The sequence below is a fragment of the Spodoptera frugiperda genome, chromosome 27 (assembly GCF_023101765.2).
Source record: "Spodoptera frugiperda isolate SF20-4 chromosome 27, AGI-APGP_CSIRO_Sfru_2.0, whole genome shotgun sequence".
Lineage (NCBI taxonomy): Eukaryota > Metazoa > Arthropoda > Insecta > Lepidoptera > Noctuidae > Spodoptera > Spodoptera frugiperda.
The window spans coordinates 11,417,311-11,430,478 of NC_064238.1; the positions used below are offsets into that span (position 1 = coordinate 11,417,311).

At 35.5% G+C, this 13,168-nt stretch overlaps 1 protein-coding gene across 7 annotated transcripts in view; it reads right to left on the reverse strand.

The window, feature by feature from the left end:
* The window catches only part of LOC118263233 (SH3 and multiple ankyrin repeat domains protein 2), a 234,440-nt gene that overhangs the window by 156,099 nt on the left and 65,173 nt on the right, over positions 1-13,168 (reverse strand). For 4 of the 7 annotated variants that reach the window (XM_050705230.1, XM_050705231.1, XM_035575042.2 and 1 more), the window contains exon 1: positions 2,170-2,427. The exons of 1 other annotated variant lie outside the window; for it this stretch is intronic. The gene's annotated coding sequence lies outside the window, so the exon portion shown is untranslated. Of the gene's footprint in view, positions 1-2,169; positions 2,429-13,168 lie in introns of those variants that run through there. 2 more of the 7 variants (XM_050705233.1, XM_050705232.1) reach the window with 1 other exon arrangement.

Here is a 13,168-nt window from a genome sequence, read left to right on the forward strand (position 1 = left end):
GGTACATAAGATGGTTTGTTGTTAAAACCCATATACTTCACAGGTGTGAAAATAATAACTCCGCCTCAGTTTTACGTGGTTTCTTATCGCACAGGTGCTAGGTAACTAACTACTCCGATAATATTATGTTGAATGAAGTTCATTGCTAATGTGCTCAGTGCAAGCCAAATGGTATAGAATCCATTAAGGTGAAGAATAAAATCGATGTAGGCATTGATACTCATACTTATTACTGACATATATTTTTGATATTTGATAAAATAAGTCTATGTTAGACCCTTACCTTGACTTTTCTATTCACTCGAGTCGTCTTTTTCTGACTTTTTCAGTCAATATAGTTTTAAAAAGAGGTAGGTTAACTAAAATTCTAGAAATTTTTAACTTATTTTAATAGGTATATATTTTAGTACTTATCATTTGAGTAACCTCAATGATAAATTATAACTAATTTAGTCAAAACAAGTAATTATGCAGAAGATTCAACTGTTAACCGATGAAAATAAATAAGGAAGTGATTATATGCGAAGTAAATTCAATAGATAACTAGTAAAGATAAGTTATAACGTGCAATTACGAATTTAGGGACAAATTACTCATGGTACATTAGAGTTCTTAGTATTGAAGATATAATGTAATCAAAACATAGGAACAAGGAAGTGATTACATGAAGTAAATTCAATAGTAAAGATAAGTTATATTTTAAATTACGAATTTAGAGACAAATTAACCTAGACAAACGCTTAAATTATAGGCAAATTAACCAAGTGAAGACATTTAAGGCGAAACTATAAAGGGACAGTCATAAAATCGTCAACAAGTTAATTAAACTAGATATTTTACGATATCATTGAAAATAGGAGTGGGATTATTGGAACCTGATACCGCGCAGTCATGTGTACGTAACCACTAGATCGACAAGGCAGTCAATTTCCCACATAAATACATACATGTCTATATTAGTATATATAGGTAGATACTAAGTACTATGTACTATGAACTCTTGTGGTTTTGCAAGTGCAATGGTTAACTAACTAACTATACTCATAGGTATCTGAGTAGTATTGTGTTGTACAACTTAATTAACTAAAACATTTCTTTTTATGTTACATTTTTTAATAAGATAACAACACGAATGATCTGGGTGATTATAAGTATAACAATATCATTTATTTATTTACTTATATACACAAAATACGACACACAGGAAAAAATATAACAAAATAAAGGTACATGCATCATGCATGCATCATTGTTACTCATTGCCATTCCGTGTAACTTTCGTAAGCATTTTTTTATCTTTATTTTTTAGGGGAAACATCTTCTAATCACTTCTCCCGCCTAGGGTTAGGCGGTGGGAGTGTCAGACTCTTACTATCTAAAAATCACCCTGTTTCTACTTCTTAAAACTCTTAAAACACCATTATCAAAGCATCCAGTGAGATACTAGGTAACTAGTTAGACTTTTGCAAAGGCAAATCCATTAACACTTTTCCCGATCCGGACATAGTGAAACTAGGTAAACATAGACCTAGGTACAAATGTAGGACGTAGCTAAGCTACGTGCTTATGACCACACTAGACTACCTAGAACCTAGGCATTAACTTATTACCTACATTGTATACTATGTAGAAACCGACCACCTCTTTGTTGGTGTAGTCAGTAGTTGTCATAATGTAAAGTAAGTCTTGGGTCGAATTATTATTGGAGTTTTTGGAATTCTAATTAGAAGCGTACAGTCCTACCAAGTAAGAGAGTTAGGTACATTAGATTTTTTATATTTGCTAAACACATAAGTAAAATATGTGGGTAAGTACCTACTCATATACACAACATTACCTACACTATAAATTCAAAAGTACCTACACAAACAGGTTCTCAAAATTGATTTCGGTTTTATCGTTCAGTCATAAAGCAAGTAAACTATTGCAGGTTATTTTCAAACAACTCTGTTGAAACAATCTTTGTATCACCGCCGCGTTCCGTTCACCAAAGAAATTTACACTGACGATAAGGCATACCAATCAACAAGTACCAACCGATGTGCCGATTATCTACGGTACTTACAAAAATGTGGACAGGTTGGCACATAAACGCCTTTAAATGACCTACAACGGGACATCAATACACTTCTACAAGATAACACTCAAAATTCACAAGCCAAGACTTACCACAAAAACACCAATAAAAAAATCCAAGTAATCGGGTGCACAGAAAAAAAATAAAAAAAACTCGTTTTACACACACTTATGTATAATATTGATAAGCACTATATTCAAATCCACAATATTTATATAACACATGCACAATTCGTAACTTGTTTTTTTAATCACTAATTATTTTTCGTTCGATATTTCGCGGGAATGTGATAAAGCGCGGCACGCACGTCCGTCCCTGCGCGGTTATCACTCACGACTAGTGAACGAATGGGAACGAAAGAACGGAATGTCGCGGTGACCGAATGGTGCGCGAGATACGAGGGCACGCGTTCATTCCGAACGTGTCTAGCGCTAGCACCTCCATTCCATATTTGTGACTGGCAGCTATGATTTAATGAAGCAGAATGTATGCTTTTTGATTTTAGAATTGTTTTCAAATAAAGATTCTTATTTATTTTTTATTTACGAATGCATGTAGTTGTGTCATGATTAAAAGAGTTTGCCTTATATTTAGTAGCAGATAAATGCCCAGATTAAAATATTTGAAAGCAGATTGTATGCTTTTTGATTTTAGAATTGTTTTCAAATAAAGATTCTTATTTATTTTCTATTTATGTAGGCATGCATGTAATTGTGTCATGATTAAAAATGTTTGACTTATATTCAGTAGCATAGCAATCGTACGATAACTGCCCAGATTAAAATATTTGACTAAATAATTTAATTAGTTGACGTCAACTTTCAGCAATGTCGCGCTGATCCTTTCCTTAATCCCGTTTATCATAAAATTGTAGTTATCTTGACGTGATAAGTCGGTCTAGGTACTGGGTTAAACCATTATTGGTATTTAAACTCTCATTCTAGAAGCGTTTTTAGTCAAGATCCTGGTCAAATATGATTGTTTCATTCATTTTTTAATTTTTGAGATAATGCATTTTAAGTCAATACTGGCGATAAGATTATAGCGCCACGTATGTTTTGTATCTCATATCTATGCAATTTAAACGATGTTCCGTAATTTATATTTATAAACAACGAGATACTTTTCTAAAATAAACAAAGGTGCTCAATTACAGCCGAACGAAACCAAAAGGCGGAACGAATCAATTACAAATTCATTTCTCTAAGACAAAACACGAAGGAACCAACTTGAACTAGTTTCCCGCTACGGTTATTTATGTCAAATTCATAAACACCAAAGCTTTTGTTCCAAGCAACCCACTTTCGTTCATGTTTGTAGTAATAATTGACATTGCCGCGAGAAAGGCGAGACGTTAATAATGAAATTTAATTATTATCACGTTTGTTGTTAAGGGTTAAGGTTTATAATCGCTTGGCATTCACTTTTTCACATGCCATGGTGGCAGTGTGGGGTCTCGTGTCCGGTTGGTTATCTGACTACTCGTTTCCTTTACTCATTGATGCATGTACTTTCTTTGGGTTTTAAATTGTACCCCAATATTGATATTGTAGGGTAAGTGCACAAGCAGAATTGTAAATTGATATAACTCCGAAACAAATCAATTGTCACCTGGATTCCTTGTTTCATTGATCGTTCGCATTAATTAAATAGTAAAATACAACTGATATATTTTTAAGTAACAAAGCTCAGCAAATTAAATTTAAATATAATAATTTAATTTAAATAATAATAAATAACTCAGTGACAGCTCTCTCTCTCTATGAATAGTGATTTTATTAGCACAAGTTTAAAAACTATTTCATCGTAAAGGTCAAAATTATGTACCTAAAAATAGTATATTGCTATAGGATTCCAATTCAATTAGAGAATAAAGGAAGTTCTAACTAAAAACGCTTATTGGCAATTCAAGAAAATCTGTTTTCGTGTTTTCTTAAAGGTCATGACTCGAGAAATCTATAACGATGAAACTTCGGAGAAAAATCAATCTTAATATCGGAGGCTGCGAACACGAACCAGACTCGAACGTGTAAGTAAGTGCTTTATTTTTAGTACACACGTTTTACAGTTACCTACTAAATAAAAAAGGCCACATTTCACGCGAAAGAAAGACTCTTTAAAGTCTTCGAAGCCTTAAAAATCGAACGTGATTCTGTACTCCAAGTTACGATCTTTTTTATTGCAAGAGCGTTCAATCGAAATTATGCGTAAGAGAGCCATGCAAATATGTTTCGCGGATATAAATGTCGATCTAAAAACCATTGGAAAGCTGTGAAACGATCGGAACTAACGTACGCATGAATAATGTAATGCAAAATTGTATCGGATCTCTCTGGGGATAAGTTTTTACTGCTTCCACTGGGCTCCTTGTTAAATGAAGCGCGGGTTCCGGATTTAGCATCTAGAATCTAGAATTTTTTGCTAAATATAGATATTTAAGTCTAATAATATGTAGTAAAGCAGCAGTCAGTTCATGTAAAATACGAATCTAGTTGAAATAAGTCTAATGAGATAATGATGTATAAGAAACTATATTGATTCCAAAACTCCAAAACTAATTGGAAAAAGACAAAAAGTAAAATTCTCGACAACTTGAGTTAATGGTTTTGTTACCATATCTAACAAAACCATTAACTCCAAAAGAAAGCAAAGGGACCGAAGGACAATAACAACTCATTCATTCAATTTACGAAACACCAACGCCACCTACAACTGCAACTAAAAGAATTTGGAGCATTATTTCCTGCAATAAAGATAGCAGGTCTGTGGTGAGACTACGGTACACCGACTGCGTAAAATAGGAAAAAACCACAAGCGGAGCCACAGCAAAAACATGCGGGAACTGTGAATCGAACGACATAATTGCATCAATTTATTGCTTCGAACCTAGTTACGAGTAACTCGTGAGAATGTACGAGCATTTTTCTATTTAAATTATTAGTTAAGTAATGATCTACATTTTGCCGTATATTGCAATGTTACCTACCATGTTAGGTGCTGCGGTATTTCATGTAGCTACAAGATTTAATATACCTTTTTATATTTGCACTTTCGTTTGAGGAAAACGCTGAGACTTTGTGTCGATAATAAATTCTGTACGCGTGTGTTTCGGGAATATTGGCCAAGTTTTTCATAGCAGTATGAGGCTTGAATAGTGCTAGTAGAAGATTGTTATTGTATGAGAATTTATGGAGCTGTTGATATGAAATAGAACAAAGGATATCCCATCATGAAGTCTTTTGTGACATAAAGCTAGATTAGAGTTTTTCCAAAAGATTAGGCAGAAGTATTTCTCTTTAATACATTATGTTGTTATCCCATAAATGTTATGGAATAGCTATATGGCTCCATATTACCAATGTAACACCATTTTTAAGGGGGATCATCCAATGAATCTTTGCCTTGGGCGAGGCAAGAGGGAGTGTTATACTCTAACTGACTAAAAACCAACCTGTTTCTACTTCTGTCTTTTTCTAACCGGATCCCCGGTAAATCCGCTAGGTAGTCCGCAGTTCCGGATTATGTATCAGCCAGGCTGGGCTCTATCTGTGGTGGTCTAATGACTCTTTGAGGCGCGCGAAACGGGACGCGGGTAAGACCCTTTTTTTTTGAGGGGGAATTCTTCTAATGACTTCTCCCGCCTTGGGCAAGGTGAGAGGGAGTGTCAGACTTTTACTGAAACCACCCCGTTCCTACTTTTTATTTTCGAGCCGAACTCCCAGTAATCCCAATAGGTAGGACGCAGCTCCGGATCAGGCAACAGCCCTACTGGGCCCCATATGTGGTCGTCTGATGGCTCCTTGAGGCGTGCGTAGAACGTGTAACACCCTAAGGCCTAGACATAAATGCCCTTTTGGCTATTAGAATACATTAGCAGATGTCTACACCAGTAGTAAGGTACAAAGCAGTACGTATGACATGAAAGTAGTACACAACTGTGTGGGACTCGAATAGGGCAACGCATTCGTAACTTAAGAACAATAGATTTCCTTAGTCACTATTGAGTAGTGAGTACTAGTGTGAGCTAATTCTGTGTATAATTAATTTTGTTACATCGCTGTTACTCTTGGAATTGTTGCTTCATATCCATAATAACACGTTTTTTCATTCTGCCAAAGGAAATTTCAGCATCCGCAACATTTTTTTTTTGAGGGGTGAAAATCATCCAATGGCTTCTCCCTTGGGTGAGGCGAGAGAGTATCAAACTCTTACTGACTAAGAACCACTCCGTTCCTACTTCTGTTTTAAGCTGGAGCCCAGGTAACCTGTTACGTTGTCCGCAACTCCAACATCGTCTGTTGATTAGAAGAATGCTGCACCTGGCCTATTTCGAAAATATCTGTTCGTAGCCCGTATGTAAAGCATACTATTTTCATAAACGGCTATTACATACAAACTACAGATATGCGAAGAGTGTAATAACATAATATCACGTGTGTGCTGTGCACCTGCAGCCACTTTTCACAAATTCTAGTTCCGTGTAGGAAAGGGCGAGTCTATTGCCATACATTGGATATAATTTTATACTACCTATGTACTAGTAGCTTACATTGCAATGGAAAATACCAAAAAACTAAAATGGATGGCAATAGAAATTGCGAAGAGGAATGTACATGTGTCATAGCTTGCGTCGTAAAGTTATTTGCCACTTCAGTATTTTCAAAATATAAAATTTCGATTCCTTTACACATGAACTACCTAACCATGTGTGTGGAGTGTGTGGACGTCACCAAGGTAATTGGAAGGTCTTCTCTATACTATATTTTCAACCCACTACACAAATCGGTATAACAAGACAATTATCTTTAAACAAATTTAGATATCACTATCACCGCCAATTAGTCTCGACCAATCTCGTCAATTTTCAGGCTTCTCTAATTAGCTATGTAATCGATTCTATGTTCTATTTTAACTACAACAATATTGTTATTTAATTAGCAGCCAAATCAATCTTCATATTTAACAACGATCCAACTTTAAGTGGAGTTGCCCTGTTTATAATTTAGTCAGAAATGTGATGCCAGGATATAATTTTAACTTTATTAATCTTAGTTCAAGTGAAGTTATTCCGAATCTTTAATTATACATTTATTTGGAAGCCAGCGGTATTTGAGACGTGTTGAGAAGTTATTTAAGCTCTGTGCTTGTTCAAATTTGGTTTTACTTAGTCGTATACACGATATGGTTGTGGGTATTCCCTGAAGGAATTAAGGTTTGAGACGTCAATTAGGATTTCGAAGAACCTTGTACCTAGTAGGTAAAGTTTAATTATTAATTCAACACTTTGCTAGGTCACAGTGTTTACATATATTCTTAGTAATCTGAGACATACGATGAAAGAAAGTATTCATGAAAGACGACAGACAATCTGTTACGACTGCACTTGTGCGATGCCTGGGCAACTGGCTATCGTGGAACGTGTAGCAGGTTCGATTCCCGCACGAAGCAATTATTGTGTGATCCAACCATGTGTATGTGAACTTATGTGTTTTTTAACGCACGACATAGGAAATCGTAGTGTGCTAGTGTGGAGCATTAGTTTAGTGTGAAGATTTTCTTTAAAAAGAGGAAGATATAGAGAGGCACTTGTAAATAAAATAATTCGTGTATTCGCAGATCATAAAATAAATGCAGTATTTGTGTATGTGACACGACTGTTGCATGTCTATTAAAGATACCAAAGGAAAGGTAACAATACCGACGGAAAATACGCAAGTGATATTATGTATCTTCATATATATATTATACTATTATTATATAGCCTTCAGACGTGAGAGTGTAAAGGAAGAAACGTAAGTGAGCTATACCTACAGTAATGCATTCGTAATGATAGATAATATCATAAATTACTGACTCTAGGAAGAACTTACGCTAAGTATAGCTAATTTTGGTCTTACTACATTATACCTACTTTAACGTACGTCTACTTAATATTCGCATGTTGAGAATCTGAAGAGGTTTATTATCATTTTTATTTAGGAATGTTTTTTGATTTACACGTACTTCGAACTTTGGAGCTGTGGACTACCTAGCGGGTTTATCGGGGCTCCGGCTCGAAAAGCAGCATTAGGAACGGGGTGGTTTTTAGTCAGTAACAGTCTGACATTCTCTCTTGCCTCAGCCAAAGCGGGAGAAGTCATTACACGATTTTCGTCCCTTAAAAAAACATACTTCTAACTTAATTTCCCATAAGTACCTATAAATACCTTTTATCTAATTTGATTTGGTAACGATCCAAATTATAGGGAACCCTACCGTGACATCACCGAAAAAAGAATTAAACATTCTAGTTAACTCAATAAAAAACCTCTAACTGTCAAACAAGATTCATCAATAACAGTAAAGAACTGCCTACTTAAAAAACTACTACATAAAACGAAAGCAAAAAAAGACATTACCAATCATCACTCCATCTAAGGTGCGACAGATAATAAACGAGGCGAATGAATGAATGAACGAGTGAATGAATGGATCGTGGGTCATAGACAGAAAGATATTTGCCGCTCGTGTGTAGAATACCTTATAACGAACATTCCACGTTGTCGACAAACTTCGCGTGTAAAGTACTTAAAACACATGCCTTTACTTTGATTAGTATAGGTATACAAACCCATATTTATATCATGTATATGTTTCAGTCAAAATTCTTACCCTATCTGATGCTTTATTTCAGTTAAAACTACGTTTGACGAAGAGCGTCAGTCAAAATAACTTTTAACTGCAAAATTGCAGTCAAAAGTACTAATGACCAACTAGTAGTAAACCGTACTAGTTTTAACCAACCTATTTAGTTTACCTACTTTTAACTGATTTTGATAGTCAATAGTACTTTCGACTGGTAGGGTTTTGACTGCAACATATACAAATAATGCTGGTATACCAGCTACACAAAACTAGTTTATCATGGTCTCACTTTCTATCATCTTTCCTCACATCCAACGGTCAGTTTATACTGGTTATGTTCAGCTTTACGTGTAACTGTTGGTACCTGTATTATATGCCCTTAAAGGTTATATGTATGGGAAGTAATAACAGGGAAAGTCATTATTCGTGTGAGTTCAGCTTGTTATAGTTGTAACTGGAAATGTAACAGTACAAGACAACAGCTTCAGGGTATTTATTATTGGTGAATGTGCAAATTGTTTTGCGTTTTCAATAATACTGGGGGCCAAGGAAATGCTCACTGCTACGGATAAAAAAAATTGTGTCAAGTTATTGCAAGATGTAAATATGTGATCCTTTTTCTACATAATTTGAGTAGTTTAAGTTCCTAAGCGCCTGCTTCATATAAGTTCCCAATAAACTTATGTGACAGATAGTGCATACAAATTACGTGCTTAATTAAAAATTATCTGATACATGACGGCTTTTATATCTTCAGCGGCTATCCAGACATTGTGAAACAAGTCCTAAGAATTTGGCATATTAGATGAGAATCACAGAATTCATAGCGAAACTATGAGCTTCCCCATTACATAAATATTTGATCCAAAAATATAGCAAAGAGAACAAGAAACAGCAACAAAACCTTAGCTCTCACAACACAGAATGATAAGCAATACATTAACCTAAACAAAAACAGAAACTTCAATGCGTTACATTCGCCTTTCTAAAGATAAACCCTTTCCAACTGTTACTGGTGTAGTTGTTAAGAATTATTTGTATTTCCCTGTTCCTTTCGCCGACCCTGTTTTGTGGGAGGGCAGTGCAGCTTGAGCACTGTCTTTCAAGAGCTATCAGGTATCCAGAGCAGATCTGAGTGACTATATACATCGTGAATCCAGTTTGGCTTATCACGGTCCGAAAGACATGACACTGCGCAAGTAACGTGTACAGTTATCCATCCAATAGATAGTTTGACTACGCCCATTGGTTAAGATTAGGTAGGTGTAGAAGGGCCAATGATTGGTTTTATGCCTATTTTTTTATTGACAGCAGATATAGAGACGTGATACTCGTACTCAGATTAAGTGGAGTAAGCGATCACCCGCAACACCAGAGAGTCACGTGCTATGCCGGCCTATGTGAGGACGATGAATACGCATCTTTTTTTAGAAGTTTTGAAATCCATCCACGCCAGCTCCGTCCATGTTTTGCTGTACGAGGCAGAAACGTATCTGTACCTGACGTCACAGTTGTCCAACCACTGCTATGATATGGAGGTACCAATGAATCCTGATTGGTGGATGGCCAAACGCATCCACAGGCAACGTACCATATCACTATCTCGTAGAAGAGCCCTCTTCATGGTAATAGCGTAAGTGGATAATGTATATCTATAACAAAATACGTGGATAAAATTAATATAATTTTTGTATAAACATTTTAAACGTTGATTAATGTTCAGTTATAAATTACACGAGTACCGATAATATTTTAATCGTAATCGGATTGTTTCACTAAATGTAAAACATGATACAAAATTATATTCAATTTGAACATTGGATTTAAATTTGAATAATACACAAAATTGTAATTGAGCGAATGCATGACAGCACAAAATTGAATAGCTCTCAGGATTAATTAATAAACGATAGGCTACAAATTCTAAATTCGTATGATACTAATAATCCTACAAATTAAATGCTAGATGATAAACTGATTTTATTAATTGCAACAATTATTAAACAAAATACCTAACTTCACTGTCAGTGTTATCAAATCTCATTTGGAACTAAAATAGTCCTAGGACCATCTTGGTTCAAATACTATCCTTTGTGCGGTAAATGCACGAGGGCAGCCCCGATCACGGCCACAGACAATAGAGGAACACCGTGGTTTTAGCCGGTAAGAGCCCGGCACGCCACCCCGTCGTCGCCACGGCGCGGGAAGGCCATGAGGATTTCCATCACGTTACAAAAAAAAAAGACTAGACTTTGCCTCACAGAGACTACTTTCTCGTAGGCACCAAACTGACTAACGTCGCATCTGTAGCATCATTTGGTACCAAAGAGTAACCGTTAGAAGCGATCTCCGAACCGCAAGAGTCCGATTGGTTATCTAATACCACATCGAGCAAGGTCGGGTGCATTCGCGATAATAACCATTATTATTGGCTATTTGTTTTGTTGTCTTCTTTTCAAAGATCTTTTAATACCGGTACTTTGTAATTGCATAGTTGTAAGCCGTAATAACTTGTTCGGTTATTGGGTTAGGTTCAGCGTTTTATGATGCTTCGCTAATTATTTTATGGCGTGATAAAAGTCTGTATTAGGTTAGGTAAGTTAGGTTATGTTTGGTTATATTAGTGTTGGTAATTCTGTAATGTAGGTCTTGTAAGGATAAATATTTAGTTAGTATAGTTTGTATGTTTGTTTGTTTAAGGATACTATTATTAACTTTTGTTTATATGTTTTGTTAAATATAAGTTGCTTCTCTATTGTAATGATAGCTTATAGGGAGATATTAGAGGTAAGTATGATATAATATATAAGTTTTTTTTACAGTGGTGTTAGGTAGATACTGATATAGGTACCAAATATATCTTCAATAGGACTCATACGGTGACGAATCTATCCTCCAGTTTTATATATAAGAATTAAAGTAAGTTCAAGTACCTAACGTTCCATCGAATAATATTTTGATAGACGAACTAAAACCTAACCATGAACTTTAAGTTTTCAGAATTAGAAGTTATAAATAGATTTCCCTAATCTCATTAATCGATCTCTTTTAATTACAATGACGGTGGAAATGCTCGGTCATAGTGTAAAATTTTGCAGATAAAACATCGTGAAACCTTCAGAAGCACTTTATCGAGACGATGACGAAGATTCACGAATTACGAGAATCTCTTCAACCTTAAGCACCCTTGTAAGTTTGGCAAAATTCTTGGTACACTTCAGGCGATGAAATCTCATGATGGAATGATAGGTGTACTGAAATGGAAGGGGAGTTTTAAAGTAGGTATTTTTGCTTGTTTAATTATTTCCTTGATTATTAGAAAATTGTCGTATTAAATTATTTTTATTATGTTATCGGCTTACTGCGTACTACGTAACTGTTTGACCAGGTAATCGACTAGTTTCAACTCATGCTAGAGGCTCATATTCATGAGCAACATTCCGCGACCCACGTCACGGCGATTGTCGTCAAATAGTTGCGTGAGTAAACTGATACGATAACATAATAATTAATTTAGTATGTCTCACGAAAGTTAGATAATAATAAAATTATTATTGTATTCGTTTTAGTTTCCGGAGTTTCAGAATGTGTGTTACCTAATAAGTTTACGAATTACTGGTAATAGTACAGAAACTGATTGTTCTAATTTGTATTACTAAGTCAAAACAAGGAATGAGTTTTCCATTCTTTGCAAAATCATTGTTCCCTATATAATATACATATAGTGCTCTCAATTAACTTCCTCACTAAATAAGTAACTGAATAACATGACATCAATCAAACATCCAAAACAAATCAATCTCGCAACGAAATCAAATGAAATCACAGCAAATCAATTGTGTTGCTAGTAAAAATCTAATTCTGTATCTAGTAAGCAAACAGTGGAACGGAAGCGGGGAGCGAGCGATGCAATCAGTGCTCAGGAAACGACAATTTGGCGACAATTTCTCGTCGCCTGCTGCCGCTCGATTCGCTCGCCCTCGCGCCGCGAATTAACGCGGTACTCTGTGTGGGCCGGCCCTAATGTCGAATGAATTGATGTGTGTACTCGCCTCTAGAGGGGGAGTGTGAGTGATTGTAGTGTGTAGATAGTGTAATGTTTGTTTTGACTAGGTAGTGTATACTGTAGAGTGTAGATAGTGAAGTGCTTTTTGATTGAGTTCGTTTTATAATTTCCTCTAGTTTCACCTGTATGCGAGATAGGGATGGGAATGTAGTTAATTTGTACTTTAATATGTGACTTGAACAAATAGAATGAATGTCAAAGAAAAACTATCTTAGTACGGTACTACTACTTCAGTAATAAATAAGTCACACACAAATTCATCAAAACACCGTCCTGTCTTATTATCTCTATCAAAATGTTCCCTGAAATTCAGGTTTCAGGAAAACATTTTGTCTCCGTATCTCAGCACCCTTTGCATGTGAGATTGTAACAATGTGAGCACCGGAGGCTGTTTTGTCAGA